Source organism: Erpetoichthys calabaricus, chromosome 1, assembly GCF_900747795.2.
Source record: "Erpetoichthys calabaricus chromosome 1, fErpCal1.3, whole genome shotgun sequence".
NCBI lineage: Eukaryota > Metazoa > Chordata > Cladistia > Polypteriformes > Polypteridae > Erpetoichthys > Erpetoichthys calabaricus.
The window spans coordinates 119,709,544-119,727,227 of NC_041394.2; positions in this window are offsets into that span (position 1 = coordinate 119,709,544).

Here is a 17,684-nt window from a genome sequence, read left to right on the forward strand (position 1 = left end):
GCAAGGAGAACACGAATTTCTGTTTCAGTTGTTCTTTGGTTGTTTATTTGTCATATGTTTGTTAATATTTGTTTTAATTTGAAAAAAAGTTCCTAAGTGAATTCACATTGAATCACATGGCATGGGACACTTCAGAAGATTTTAAATGAGGCTTTAATACCACCAATGTGATATTCTAACTTTTAAGCAAAGCAACCTTGGATTTAAATATTTGAACTTATTTCCTCTGGTATTTTGACTAGCCTTCAGAAAGAGTAAGAAAAAATAAAACTTAAAACTATGCTAAAAAAATAAAACTTATAAAACTGAGTGCAGAGTTGAGTTTTCCTTTCTGAAGGTTGTTCATAGTATTCCTTTCAAGATTGTTACTCTATGTCAGCCTTAGGTAAACACATTATAGATATGGTGTCATCGGACTGAAATTTTGTTGCTGTTACCCAAGGAAGAACTTGAGGATCATACTGAAAAAACCTCACTGTATAAATATACAGTGTATAACAGATTCTGTATAAAATTTCCCTGAAATAGGCATGTAAAAAGATATATCTTCTAATCTCAGGGAAAGATAGAAACCTTTTACTACTGTTAAGTAGATGTTGCTGTGACACATACATGTTTGAAGTATTAATGACATTCAGCTAATTGCACAGTCATTTTTTTTACAATGCAAACTGTAAATTTTCAAAGAAACTGTTTGGAATTTGGTTGTAATATGGACATAAGGTTTTAGACAGTTACCTGCCTACAATACAGTATATTTTTAAGAATTATGAAATACATATATTAAGCATAAACAGACATTTACAAAAGGAAAAGTGTTTTTTTCAAGTTATGATTATAATAGTATTGTTTAAGAACTTTGCTTTATTGATAAATTTAATAAATGTTTGTTATTTTATTTTGATCAAGTAAATTTTGCTGTTTTCACTTTTAATAAATACCATTCTGTAGTTCCAGTTACTCTTTTAGTGTTTTTAACCTATCAATAAATTATCAACATTTTGTTGCTTTGTTTAAAGTTGTTTGGGTAGTTCTAGATCCAGTCATGTACAAAATGTCATATGGAGAAGCCACATTGATAGACTTCAGCCTTCAAAAATTCAAAAACCCACCTTCACAGCAGATTATATTCTCTTTAGGTTTTCACCTTCTTTCCCTCAGTCTCAGAACCGTGAGGTGATATTTTTAACATTCTCATTGTACCTAATATTTTATGCATGACACACACAGAAACCCTATAAGACTGTGTTAAACTTAACAGGTTGCCTGCCATTCTTCATATAATAAATCAAGGATATATGTGGCAATTTTCTTGTCCTATCATCTATTTTCTTAACCCATTTTTCCAGTATAAAGTCTGTGTTTATTTCTACAGTAATAAAGGCATGAAACAGTGCTAGGGAGCTTTTATATATTACTGGGAACATGAAGTAAGTAATCTCAACAACTAGGATACAAGTATATACACAGGATTCAGAAACTATTTTGACCCCTCCCTTTTTTCACATTTTGTTATGTTTTGGCCTTGTGCTAAACTCATTTAAATTAATTTTTTCCCCATATCAAGCAACATTCAATACTCTAGAATGACAAGCCAAAAAAGAGTTTTAGTTTATTTTTTAAAAAATATTTAAAATACAAAACTGAAATACCACATTGACGCAAGTATTAAGACCCTTTATTATGACATTTGAAATCTGGGTAAGGTACGTCCTATTCTATTGATCATTAGATTTATTTACTTATATAGCTGTCACCAAGGCAACTTATAACATTAGAGATACAATTGGTTATGTTTCTGTTGATTTTCCACTTGGAGCACAGGTAGGTGTACTGACTTGCTTATTATGGTCAACACAGTGAGTGCGTTTATGTGCACACACAAAACCAGGAACCTGGTAAAGGCAGAAATCTGGTTTCTTAAATCCTCTGTTTACATGTGTGAGTTCTCCATTGGGAAATTGTTATGACGTCATTAAACCACGCTAAAAAGGTTAAACATCCTCATTGGTTACCATGAATCTGAAAATAAACATGGAGCCTTTGTCTCCTGAACAGAGTGAGGAACATTACTTTTAAAAGTAACTTAGCTACATCAATCATTACAAACAAGAAATTGTTATATAGTTACTTATTATAAAATGGAACACATAGATGTTTTGCTTTTACGTTACTTTTTCTTCTTTTGTATAAAACTGCACATCTGACTGACCTGCATATGTTATTAAATCCTAAGCCCATATATGAATCTTTGTAAAAGTGACCAGAAACACAACCAATTGTGATAATTTTGTGTTTTACAAACACAAGTAGCTCTTCATGTGCTCTGAAATAAATTGTATTCATCCTCCTTTTACATCTCCATCCTGAGACACTGATGACTCACAGTATACACACTGGCCACTACACCACTTGATCACACTGTTACAACATACAGTATCTATAGCAAATAGCTTTATGAAAACTAAACTGACACTTTATTAATATGTTTCTTTTATAGGATTGCATATAGCACACTCTTTTCTGCTTGGCTGTGAGACTGAGTTCTACAAATTAGCAGCAAACTGGTATATGAGCTTTTTGACTTGCATCTAGGGCTTCTGGATAATAATAATGCAGGTACTTTTATTTAAATAAGTATTGCATTGGGTTACTTGTTACTTTAAAAAGTAATCATGTAGCGGACTTCATTTCCAATGAGCAAGATTCCAAAACAATCAGCAAATTTACGACTTGAAGTGCTATTAAATATAGAATAGGAAATGTTTCTTCTTTGTAATAGCAAGGAGGATGACCACCTGCCTGATGAAGAATGGCTATAATGATACCAGCTGCTAAAAGGCTGGAGTTCCAGGCTTCCCAGGGTGCGTGGAACATGTTTCAATGTTTTGGGAACAGATGCAGGCCACCAAAAGGGAGAAGAAAGACCCACATGTCATATGGCTTGACCTCACCAATGTGTATGGGTCAGTGCCAACTCATCACCTTCTCACTATACTTTTTACATTCCCGATAACATCAAGGCCATAGTTATGAACTATTTCCAGGATCTGCATGTGCCTCATCCTCCAAAAGTTCACCACAGGTAGGTAACAGCTGGAACCTATTCCATTGGCGCTTGAGCAAGGCCCATAACCTGAAAATTGCTGTAAGGCCCCTGTAAAATAGCTATCCTTATGCTGACCCCCCAATGGTCATGCGAAAAGACAATTTCCCCTTGGGAATAAATAAAGTATAAACAAACAAATAAGTAGGGAATGAAATGGGATGATCCATCTATTCTATTCTATTTGTAGCAGCATTTGAAGTCGGACTAAAACAGTAGTTCCACTTCCCAGGGCACATGCCAGACATGGTGCTGTGGGTGGCAGCCATAAAATCTGTGCTGCTGGTTAGGCTGACAATTTCATGGGAGGAAGTGATAGGGGCAGCACATGGGAGGAAGAAAGTAAAATATTCAGACTTGGTCACAAAGTTCAGGATTGCAAGATGGGGTGTGAGGTTCTGCAAGGTTGAGGTAGGAGCCAGTGGAATGGTGGTCCTCAGTTGATGACCCTGCAGTTAGCTGAGCAGGCACCAGTGGAGGTGTGGCAGGTACACAGCCAAGCAGGAAATATCTACCTTCAAATGTATGATAAACCCATCATTCTGTGGTTAATATGAAGACATTTTTAAAAGTCTCATTTGTAAATCTGGTTAAATATTTTTGACATATAAAGAGCCCTTCAGTCTGCAAAAATTTCTTTCAAGAATGGGCAAACCACCTTTGTTAATTCCTTGGGTTTATATTTTACAATAGGTTCCTGAAGCCAGATGTCTTACGGCTATATGTTGGCAAAATCAACAATCACAAGGATATAATTATGGCCAGATGCCAATTTATCAAACAATCCCTCAATATCCATATCTGTCCATTTAAAAAGAAAGGTCTATCAATGATAGGAGAACTGTAGCTGCTTTCTGGTGTCTTGGTGTTTGGGACAGATCATTTTTTGGATGAAAGGCACCAAGGCTTAACCTTTCTTTCAATAATAAAAAAATTGTGAAAAATAAATGTAAATGGGGTTTTGGTATTGTTTTTTTTCTAGTTTCTGATTTTGGGTTGTTTTATCTAGTTGTTTCTACTGTTTTGGTCCAAGCTATGAAAGTTGATTCTTTAATCATATTCATGACAGTTGTTTACATTTCTGCTGCTTGCAATCATTTTGTTCACAAACATATTAGGCAAATAAAAATTTTATTATACTCTGTACACAATAAATTATGTAATGATGACAGTGAATTTAAACTTAAAACTGGAAGTAAATTTTTAGTGGTGAGGAATGTGTTATAAGTATGTAGAGTATGTCTAGGTAAAAGTTTGTTGTCAAAGTGCTAAGATGTAGTAATTAACATATTTTTAAAGAATGTACACATCTGTGAATTTTTGTGAGAATTATAACGTCTGGTGTTTTTTTGAATGCTTTTCATACTTTTTGATTCAACTCAAAAGGGCAATGGAATTTTTTTTTTTTTAAATATTAACTTCAGTAAATAGAAGAAACCTTAAACCTTGGACTATACAGTTTATTGGGCTTGTAGGGTATATGTAGCTTATATAGGGGTTTTATATATAGTAGGTCAGGTTGAAAGACAGTCAGTATAACACACCAAGGCTGATCACTTAAAAATGTTTAAAAACAAATAAACTTTTTGCATTAAAAATCTAATTTTATCTATTGACTCACCCCTAATGGTATTCTTCCATTTACCGAAAACCATCTCAGTTTACACGCTTAACTGTAAAACATATAATTTCCATCCTTTAAGAGGCTTAACCCCAGATGAATTGCAAAATTTGAGATGTTAAGCACAGAGTTTACAAACCTCACCTTGAGGCAATTTTGCTAATCTGTTGGTTTATGGAAAGTATCATAACCCTCCCATCTCCTTCACCTCAACTCTCAGTACTATGTAAAAAGCACTTGATTTTAGAATAAATTGAGTGAAATGGACTCTGGTCAGGGAAAAGCTGCAATGTCAAGTTGATAAGTTCACACTCAGAATTCAAGTTCACTTCAAAGCAAAAATGCAATTGTTAAGCAAAGTGAATGCAACAGGATACTTCCATCTACAGACATGAAACATTGGGCAGCTAATCCTCGCAGGATTCAATCTTTCTATTGCATTTATTGTGTATCAATCATTAATATACCATCAATGTTGAAAGAATAATCAAATTTGGCAAAGCTAAAATAAGAGCTTGCTTACTCTCTCTCTGAGAAAAAGCCGTCAGTTGATGTTTAAGAAAAAAAAAATTAAAATCTTTTTAATATGAAATCACTAATTCCGAGTACATTGCTTCAGTAGTACAAATGTTTGTAAGAATTAAACTTTCAACAACAACATTTATTTATATAGCACATTTTCATACAAATAATGCAGCTCAAAATGCTTCAAATGCAGTCACCTGACAAGAGAGTTGTTTCTGGAGGATGTAAAGGAAATGCAAGTGCAGCTGGTATAATCTCATTAGTGCAACAGTTTCAGGACGTGAATGGATTTACTGACATGAGAGCAAAAAGCCAAAAGCCATACTGCACAGATGTCAGGAATAGGATCTATTGGCCTTAAATTATTTTTCCAATTTCTTTTTGTCATTTTTCTACATTGAAATTAAGATTATTTGACTTATTAACTTGTAGTTTACTTATTTGTTAATGTTTAGAGTCATGGGTTTTACACACTGATGGTGTCATCAGAGATACACAGTAATTGCTGTCAGTAACATTACTGCTATATTAAACATGATCATTATGTAACTTTAATTTGCAAAACAATATGTCACATCAAGGCAGACAATTTTTATATAATCATACCATGGATCCAAATTTGTTCAGCTGAAAAGAAATGCTAAATTTAGCAATTTATGCAAAGGTACAGCAAGAAAAATAAATCTAAAAACCTTAACTTTAGAACTATATATCAGAAGTTTGTTATTGTAACTTACAATTTGGTTATTGACATATTTTACATGACACTCAAGTAACTCATATCTAGATCTAGCAATCATGCTTCATTCATGTATCAGTCTGTTAGATCTCAATACCAGGATTTTGCTATTAGTTTTTAAACTGAAAGAAAAACTTGTACAAACAATTGTATTGTATAAACAATGTACCTTTTCAGTTGTGTTTAAGGACAGTAAAACTTTCAGTGGTAAATGAGGACATGCAGTATGCAAGCTCTCTCATCTTACTTGATTCCCCACTCATTTAAGGGCAGTATATAAAACAATAATTGATTGGAAAGAACACACATCAACAAAGAAATGACGATAACAACATCTACACCAACATAATTTTACATGATGATGGGAACAATGCTTGAAATACAGCAGGTGTCATTGACTAGATAAATCTGGTCTGTAAATGGTGGATTGAGAGCTTAAAAGTAATTTCAAGGAAACTACAGTCACAAAATCAACCAAACACTAAACAGCACAAACAAATAATGCAACATAAAATGAGTATGTCTATAAGTAATGATTTGCTGTCATGTTACAAAAAGGCACAATGATAGTAACCTCCATATTTGTTTACACCTTCAGTCACTGCTTTGACTTATAACAACTCTATGATGGAATAATTATTTTATGTGGCCTTTTGTTAAATTCTTTCAATTAATGCAAAGATTATTGTGTAATGAAACTGAATAATTTTTAGACAATCTGGGTCAAAACACTAACAAATAAGAACAATCATGAGTAAAATGAAAGATTGACCTTAAAAAGAAAAAATTGTAAGATTGTACATATGATTAGTAGTTAAATTGCTCATGTCAAAGCCAAGTGAGGTCTGAACAATAAGTACTTTCCTACAAAAGAAATTTAAATATAAAAATTGGAATTTACATATACAGCAGACCCCCGTGACCCTGTGTTAGGATATAGCGGGTTGGATAATGGATGGATGGATGGAAGAAGTAACTCTGCATCAAAATTTGATTTAAAAATTATTAAGGCAATAATCTCACGTCCCTACAAGTTATAAAGCAACCATCAATCTTTCCAGCAATAAAAAATAAAAATTAAAAGACAAAAATGTACCAAAGGGCAAGATTATGCATATTTCCTACAGGAACCCAAGAGAACAAAAAGCAATTTGTTTCAATGAAATGCCAAATCATATGTCACAGAACTGAACTGTGAAGCTATCAAGTACAAGTAAGTATAATGAGGTGCAGGTTTTCTATGAAGAACCTGAATATGCAGGTTTCTTGTTTGAAAAAGAAAAAGCTGACCAATGTGAAAAATAGTGAATATGTTCCATTCTGACACAACCCTATACAATACAGTATACTGTAGCACACAATCCCAAATTTTCTACAAAATGCTCATTTTAATTCATTTATTTTCTGAGTAAATTTCCTCTCCAGTTAACAAAGCTCTGACAATGCGTCTTATAAGAAGTGGAGGCCCAGACATTGTGTTGTTTAGAAACATCTTTAAAAAGTAGTTTTTAAAATCACTCCCAGGGTTGTTTTTTTTTTTTTTTTTTAATCTTAATATCTTAACTTAAAAGCGCTGAAGATTATTTCAAGCTTAAATATTGTTAATGAGAACATTTTCGGCAGATAGTATTAAGGATTTAACTGTAAAAGATATCTCTGTTTTAATTCTGTAACGCCGCTGCAGGGTGGGGTTTGTTTTGTTTCGGACGTGCTCTGTCTCTTCGTATGTCAGAGGACTGGAACATCGCGAAGTGGGGTCTAGCCTCATGTGGGGAGGCAAAATGGGGGGGTGGGGGGATAAAGGGGGGAGAGAAGGAGAGCAGGTTATATCTAATCTATTCTTATAATCCTTATAATTATAAATATCAATGCAGCAACAGGCTAACATGCAACAACTCCTGGGGAATCTTGAAACTAAGATTAAAACTGCCATATTACCAATTAAAACTATAAAATGACATTAAAAACTCAGAATCAATGTCTCCATGATGGGACAGTTAACTTTGTGAGCTGGAATGTTAAAGGCCTGAATCACGAATTAAAGAGAAAGAAAGTATGCTCTCACCTAACAGGCTTAAACACTAAAATAGTATTTTTACAGGAGACCCACTTACTAACCAAGGATCAGTTCAGATTACAAAAAGACTGGACTGGCCAAATGTTCCATTCTAGCTTTATAAAGAAAACTAGAGGGGTGGGAATTCTCATACATAGAACAGTTCCATTTGTAGCATCAGAGGTAGTGTCGGACCCTGAAGGGAGATATGTGATGGTCATGGGCAACTTATATAACAGTAAAATGATTTTGATAAATGTTTATGCACCCAATGTTGATGATAAGGAATTCATGCAAAATCTATTTGCATCCATTCCCAATGTGAACACTCATAAAATTATAATGGCTGGGGACTTTAATTGTGTTTTAAATCCACTCTTAGATAGGACTCCTGTGACAGGGGGGACAACATCTAATACTGCAAAGATAATTACACAGTTTTTAAATGATCACAACTTATCAGACCCCTGGAGGTTTCTTAACCCAAACTCAAGAACATATTCGTTCTACTCACCAGTGCATTATAGCTACTCAAGAATTGATTATTTTTTTATAGATAATAATTTCCTGCCTACAATTAAATCATGCAAATATGACACAATTGTTATCTCTGACCATGCCCCTCTAGTCTTGGAGCTAAAATCAATAAGCCCCTCATACTCACCTCGCAGATGGCGTCTTAACCCTCTTTTATTGGCAGACGAGAACTGCACAGAATTTATATCCAAACAAATCAGCTTCTTCCTAGAGACAAACACGTCTACAGAGGTTTCTGCAGGAACACTCTGGGAAACTCTAAAGGCCTTCCTAAGAGGCCAGATTATTTCATATCTTTCCCATAGAAATAAATTAGAAACCAAGAAAGTGTCAGAGCTAAGAAATGAAATTACTAGAATAGATGAAGAACAAGCCAGGCGTCCAAGTGAAGCTCTTCACAGGAAAAGGCAGGCCCTGCATACAGAGCTTAACATCTTAACAACTAAAGAAACTGAACAACTTATTTATAAGTCTAGACAGCATTACTATGAACACGGAGAAAAAGCTAATAAGCTTTTAGCTCAACAAATTCATAAACAAGAAGTTCACAATGCAATACCACTAATCACCAACAAGAATGGAGAAGAAATCATCGACCATAATAAAATAATGCACACATTTAGAGATTACTATAAGTCTTTATATTCCACTGAGCCCAAAGAAGACAACACGCAATCTAATGCATTTCTGGATAATTCACAAATACCACAAATAGATGCTTTAAGTGCTGAGGAACTAGATAAACCTCTAACGCTAACAGAATTACTAGACGCTATAAAGTCACTACAAAGCGGGAAATCATCAGGCCCTGATGGTTACCCCGTAGAGCTTTATAAGAAATTCTCCACTCAGCTAGCTCCACTCTTATTGGTAACATTTACAGAAGCTAAAGACCACCAAATACTACCTCAAACATTTCGACAAGCATTAATCACCGTCTTTCCTAAACAAAATAAGGACTTGTTACAATGTGCATCATATAGACCAATTTCACTCCTGAATAATGATGTTAAGATACTCTCAAAAATCCTAGCTAGAAGGATGGAGAAAGTGCTGCCCTCGGTAATATCACAAGATCAAACTGGATTTATTAAAGGCCGACATCTATCTTCAAATCTCCGACGCTTGTTTAATGTTATATATTCACCAGCAAAATCAAACACCCCAGAGATATTACTATCATTAGACGCAGAAAAGGCATTTGACATGATCGAATGGAATTACCTTTTCACTGCATTGGAGAAATTTGGGTTTGGCCCAAATATTTGTGCTTGGATTAAACTACTGTATACCAGTCCAGAAGCTTCAGTTTGTATTAATAAAATTTGCTCAGACTACTTTAAACTAGAACGTGGTACCAGACAAGGATGTCCCTTGTCGCCACTGTTGTTTGCAATCGCTATTGAACCACTGGCGGTTCACTGCCGAAATTCTCATCAGATAAAGGGGATTGTCAGAGAAGGACTGGAACAGAAAATTTCTCTATATGCAGATGATATGGTCTTATATATATTGGACCCAGAAAACACTGTCCCTGCTGTTTTAACAGCACTAACAGAATTTCAAAAGATATCTGGTCTTAGAATTAATCTGAATAAAAGTATACTCTTTCCAGTGAACTCACAAGCATATAATATTAAATTAGACACCCTACCTTTTACCATAGCAGATCAGTTTAAATACCTAGGGGTAAATATCACAAGTAAACATAAAGCTCTTTATCAACAAAATTTTGGCGTCTGTATGGAAAAAATTAAGCAAGACTTGCATAGATGGTCAACCCTTCATCTCACTCTAGCCGGAAGAATTAACATTGTTAAGATGAATATCCTTCCTAAACTTCTCTTTTTATTTCAAAACATTTCAATATATATCAATAAATCGTTTTTTAAACAGTTAGATTCAATAATAACCTCATTCATTTGGAACTCAAAACACCCACGTATCCGAAGAGCGACCCTACAAAGACCTCAGGCAGAAGGTGGCATGGCTTTACCTAATTTTCAGTTTTATTACTGGGCAGCAAACATACAAGCCATAAAAACCTGGACACAAATAAATGCACATACCCAGGCTTGGTCTGCAATAGAAGTAAAATCCTGTAGTACTTCTTTATATTCCCTGCTCTGCTCTCCAATAAATGAAAGTTATCGCAAATATACTAATAACCCAATTGTGCTTTACTCACTCAGAATATGGAACCAAATTAGGAAGCATTTTAAGATGGAAAATCTTTTATCAGTGGCACCTCTGCAAGGGAACCACCTCTTTCAACCTTCGCAAGTATATCCAGTTTTTAATACCTGGAAAAGTTTTGGGATTAAAATGCTCAGAGATCTTTATATAGACAACATATTTACATCTTTTGAACAATTACGTTCAAAATTTAACCTCCCAGCTACACATTTCTTTTACTATCTTCAAATTAGAAATTTTGTTAAACAGAAATTGCCCGATTTCCCCCACCTTGCACCCTCCACAATGCTGGAAAAAATACTGCTCAATTCCGAGGAAACAAACACTATTTCCGCAATATATAAAATCTTATTAGAGTCCCTACCTTTCAAAGATCCAAGAGGACATTGGGAAGAAGATCTCTTAATCAATATATCAGAAAAGGAGTGGAAGGTAGCAAAGCAGAGAATTCACTCGAGTTCTATATGCGCAAAGCATAGAATTATTCAACTAAAAATTATATATCGAGCTCATCTGTCTCGCTTAAAACTGTCCAAAATGTTTCCAGGCCAGGATCCAACCTGCGAGCGCTGCAACCAAGCTCCTGCCTCACTGGGTCACATGTTCTGGGCCTGCACCAAACTAACATCATTTTGGACAAAAATTTTTAAGTGCCTCTCAGACAGCCTTAGTATCACAATCCCTCCTAACCCACTAACAGCTGTGTTTGGTGTCCTTCCAGATGGACTGGAATTGGAGAAGGACAAGCAAATGGTGATTGCATTCACTACACTCTTGGCACGCAGACTTATTTTGTTAAATTGGAAGAATCCTAATTCTCCTCTTATAAGTCAGTGGGAAACTGATGTTTTATATTATTTGAAATTGGAAAAAATCTAATTTTCAGTTAGAGGATCTGTACAAAATTTTTTCAAAACTTGGCAGGATTTAATCAATATTATTTTAGAATAAGAGAATTAACTATTATTGCATTTAACTCCCTTCTCCATCTCTTATTTATATAGATATTTACTTCTCCCCTTCTTTTGTCTAATGTTGCCTTATTAAAAAGCTTAAAGAAATTTTCCTTTAGCTAAGCTCTCCTTCTCAGGGGTGGGGTTTGATTTGTTTTCAAATTTGTTGAGTTATAAATGGATCTGTTTGTATGGAATGATTACAATGAAAATTAATAAAATAAAAATATTAAGAAAAAGTAGTCCAGAGGTGTGGTAAAATGACCAGGAAATGAAATGAGTCAAAATAGAGAGGGTAGAATTGTTGTCAGAGAAACAGGCAGAGGTCAAAAAAAGTAAAATGGACAAAATTGACAACTGAATAAACCAGAAAGAAAAACAAAAAGTCAAAATCAAAACCTGCAGTGAAAAAGTTAACCCTGGTCTACTAGAATCTTTAGCCTTAACCAAAATGAATGAGCAAAAGCACCACAATTTGCTTTGAATATTTCAAACCTGGGATAACTCTACCTGATACCATGACTTGTGTGTCATGTGACCAACAACAAATACATCTATAACAATGGTAAAAAAATGTGGCTGCATCCATAAAAATACAAATGAAAAATGACAATATTCATGAAGAAAACTCCAATGTAAATGTTACTGTTAAAATGAGAAAAAGAAATCATAACTAGGAATAAGAGTAATAAAGTATCTACACAAGCAGGGGTGATTCCTAGAAAAGCACCAAAAATCAAGACACATGTGTCTGTTTATGATGTACTTGATCATATCTGAAATTGTGAGTACTAAAACATACACAGGGAAATGGAACAGCCACAAAATGCAAAGAAAGCACAAGGAAATACAATCAGATTTTCCAGATTATAACAAGTAAATACATGTATCGAACCTTAATCATTAACTGGTAGGTCAAGTTAATGCTACTAGTTAAATTTTAAGTGGATGTTTCTACAGTATAAACATAATTCCAGCTATTTAATTCACTCAAATACTCAACTAAAAGAATTAAAATGGAATAGTTATCAAGAGTTCTCTATAAATTGGGAGTTTAGATCATAAAAGAAAAGCAACTGCCTCATGTAATTCGCAACACTTCATTGAACATTTTTACCATTTTATCATATACAATCCCTTTATTTTTAAATGAATGAAAAGACTGCACTCAAGTTGTGTTTTACATTCAAGCAGGTATATCTGGAATGTTTTTGGGAAACTGATGTCAAACAAATTCAAAACTACCCCAGAGTCTAGAATAAGCAGAGCTTATAAAAGTCTTTCAGTGTCAAAGAACATATATGACAGCCAATAATTGTGATTTGTATTTTTAAAGTTACAGTTCATCTTCTTGTTACAAATGCCTTACAATTTACCTTAACTTGAAATGGTACTTATTCCAAAAATATAAGCATATCTCCATTGTGAGATGTATATAGCATATCTGATAAAAAAAGTCCAACTAACATCAGTCCTAACATCAGGTTTAGAGTAGGATATCAAACTTACTGGTGATCGAAATCTTAAGGCTACTGGATAAAGCCTTTCTGATTTCTTTTCCTTAATTCTTCTTCCTAGCTGAATTGCTCAAATCAGTCAGAATTACAGTTCCAGCTAATCTTTTCCTTTACCCACTAAAAACTGATAAATGTTGAATCACTGTCTGAGGATAATGTAATCAGTTTTAGATAGATAGATAGATAGATAGATAGATAGATAGATAGATAGATAGATAGATAGATAGATAGATAGATAGATAGATAGATAGATAGATAGATACTTTATTAATCCCAAGGGGAAATTCATAAATAAAAAAGAGAAAAATAAAAGTAGAAAAAATAAAGTCGTACATGGAGCTGCTGAAAAGGCTACCACTCTCGGCGGCGCCTGAGTCATCTCCTGAAACTTTTACTGAAAGTGCTACATAGCCTTCACCTTTGAAAATTTTTTAATTAGTAATTTAAGTTTTATACTGACTCAGAATGAGACAATGAAGGTTTTTATGAAGGGGATCTGGAGATCAAAACATTGCCGAGAGCTTGTGCCAGGATCGTTATCAAAGAATGCAAACCTATACAATCGTCAATTTCAAGATACAAAGCAAAGGCCTAAAGCAACATAGCAAATTTGAATATCGGGATGTCTTTTCATTAGAAATATATGGTCACTCTACAAGTCGCACATTCCCAGGTCAGAGACAGATCACCACAGAAGTGGCCAATGCGACTGCTCCAAAATGGTGGCGCCTGAAACAAAAGAAATATGGCGTTTCAGCAAAATGGTAAAGATGCTCCACTTTTTCATATCACCATTAAATGAAACCACCCTTAATGGACACATTTTTATTTAAAATTCATGCAGGGAACCAACGATACATAAAAAACAAATGAAAAGTAAAAAAGGGGCTGTCAGGTAATAATATTAAAATGTAAATCATGAGTGAGTGCGGTATGGCACAAAATGGAGGCCAGTTCAAATCATTCTACACTCATGTACATGCTCCAATGTTGGTGGAATAATTCAGAATTATACATCAGTTTGACAGTATGACTTTACACAACATAAATACTGGAGACTCAGTAGTAAACCAACAAAAAAACATAAAGCTTGTAAACAGTAAACAAAAAGACATTGCTGTCAGAAACTAAAATTGGGCCTAAGTACATTGTAAAGTGGTACTAATAACCAATGTGCCATTCTTTATCAATGTACAACACTAAACTCTCTTAAGCCAATACAGAGTTGTAGGAAACCTATGAAAGGAACTAAATGTGAAAATAACACTAGCTCAATTAAAAGTTTGTTTCAATATATCATTCTTCTGTACCTCCAGCCCACAAGCTAAACAGGATCTAAGACTATATGGGATGTAATTCCTTTTCTAAAGCAAATTCTTGCATACATATTTTCAATGGGATAAGTTAGTCTCCCAAATTAATATTTTAGAATATAAGATGATGGAAAGTGGAGTCATTACAGGAAACTCATGCAAAGGAAAATATGAACAATCCCTTTGCATGTCACTCAAGCCAAAAACTGTGCTATGAGATGGAAACACTGTATGTTGGAGACTGAATACTGAACCAATGTTTTCAGTGATGTTGAAGAAGCAAATTTGACAACTTTAAGTGGGTTAACACATTACAATCTTGAAATAAGTTCATCCTTGCCTGAATTTTTCAATGCAAAACAAATATTGCATTTACAAAAATGGATTTTAAAATATTCTCCAAGTGAGTCATTGTTTTAAACAGTGCCACCTATAATATCTCTCATGAACACTTCAGGTACTTTCACAAACTCTGTGATTAGTAAGTAAGTAAGTAAGTGAACTTTATTGTCATTCATACCATACAACAGTACAACAACGGATGCATAGCTGAACGAAATTGCGTTTCTCCAGGCTCAATGTGCAGACATAAAAGACAGGTGAATAAAAGACAGGTGCATGCAAGACAACATACAGACATTATATACATTTCACTTCTTACACAGAAAGTAAGACAGCGTAAGACAGCACAATACAAACAATAAATACAAAAGATATATATAAATGTAAGCCAGTCAGTGGGTGAAATAAAATATGAAAGAAAATATTGCACATCGTTTCACAGTGATTGTGTTATTGCACTATATGGATACAATATTTATACATAATATATACCACGTAATATTGTACAATATTACAATACAATATAATGTAAACTTAAGACCTATTTGTGGTAATAAAGTGCACAGTAAATAAGAGAGCAAAAGGACAAAGGTTATTTAACAGAGTGTAGTATTCTGATGGCCTGGGGAAGAAGCTCCTGTTAAATCTGGTCATTCTGCAGTGCATACTGCAGTAACATTTTCCAGAGGGCAGAAGTTCAAACAGCCCATGTGCTGGGTGTGTGGGATCTTTTATGATCTTCATGGATCTGCTCTGGCAACATGAGCAGTGTAATTCTTGAACAGAGGGGAGTGAGGACCCGATGATTTTCCCCTCTTGATTAAATGTTGTCAAAAGAGGAGACATTTCATCTTGCAACTTTCTTAGAAACTAAGCAAAATAAATGGGTTATCAGTTTGCAAGTGAGTACAAAAGAAGTCTGTCCTTCTTTAACACAGCTACAGTATGTAAATTTTGTAACAAAGTTATTTGAAAAGGGTTTATGGTGACAAAAGCTATCAAGAGTCAGCCTGTAGGTAGTTTCCTTATGGAAGAAGACATAATATAACAGGAGTGTAGTTTTACTGATATCTTGTTATTAAAGCTGAAACATTTTATGTGGGAATATTATAATGTGGAATCGAGGCATTAATGCAGAAATACAGGTAAAAAAGAAATTTTGATTTGTGTGTTACCTCCTTTGAAGAAAAGTCTAATTAAATTTTCCTGCTCCAGTGTGCTTAAATGAGATTGGTACAGGTATGTCGGCAGAGGTAATGAAATTAGACACTGAAGTATTAAGTTTCACATAATTTCTTGTTCTAATCAGGAGCTCCTAATCCACTACATAGCAAACCACCCAGTGTATGATGAAAACCCAGCTGAGATGCAAGCATTTCCAGTTGCTACACTGTTAATGGAACAATGTGTGTATGGATGTCTGTCTGTGCACATTTTGCTGCCGCAACTTGACACTGTGTTGAAATCCTGTGTGTCTTTTAGCAAAAAAATGGCAATGTGCCTGTAAGTGCTCATTTGCTGATTGATTTTAACAATATGTTAACAAAACTGGTTTCCACACTATTTTTTTTGCACTGATCTCAGTTAACCCAAACGAAGCAGAGATTGCCACAGTATAGACTCTACTAAAAAAAAAAGGCTGATAAAGAATGAATTCCCCATACTGAGTTAAATTTCCCATTCAGATAGATGCATACTGTATAAGAATAGTCTTGATTTCTTTTCTAGTATTTTCTTTTGTGTTTCCCTGATCCATCATTTTCCTCAATGTGGCCAGCATATTCTTGTGTCCAGTTTTGTTTTTGGCAAGACAATTCTGGTGGAGTCAAAGCGCAGTTTTTCTTTATGTATGCAGACCTCTCTAAAGTAAACATTAACTTACCTAACAATAATGTCTGTCCCTCTTTTGCTAATAACTAGTAAAATCTGCAGGTTCACAGTCCTTTCACAACATTAAAAAAATCAATCAAACAATAGGAGGCTAGTTCTTGGTGTGTCTTGACTGGCAGCAGATCACAGTGATACCTGCTGAGCAAAGTGAGAGCTTCACAGGGAAATCTATTGGCTATGAACAACACAAATTAAAATGGCAAAACCTGAGATTTAGAGTGAAACAGCACTGAGGTGACAAAGGAGAAGAAGCCTCAATAACATTTAAAGAATACACAGATTATGCACACACACACTGCACAAAAGATGAACTTTTGATAATAATCTCCTTTCTTAATTATTCAGTTCACCATAGCTACCTTTAAGAGTGCAAATAGTAGTGGACTGCATGTACCTCTTGACTGGCGTGTGCTGTACGGCTTTAACTGGGAGCAGCTGATTTCACACAATTAACAAAAACAAAAAAAAAAACAACTGATGGTCTTTATTTTAATAAGGGCAATGACTTCAGCTGGACATGCAAACACACACCAAAGGGTATAGAGAACACTGCAGTGCCAAAACCCTTTAGTTGGAAATAAGATGGCAGCACCCAGAGTGAAGACAATTTCACATACTACAAGAAGCAACATTTTTTCAGATAATTATATATATTGACCAAATATTCGAAATATTGAAAAAAAGTATAAGTTAGTAAATTAAATTAGTAAGGGAAGCTTATTTTGCAAAATATCTAGTGTTAATCTATTGGAGACATGCCCCACTGCTAGTGTTGTTGTAACGAGTCTTGCATTACCTTCATCACTCAAGTTTCTTCCTCTATTTTAGTCTTAACACCATATGTGAGTTCTCTGAAAACTTGTCTATCCCAATAACCTGGAGGCCAGTG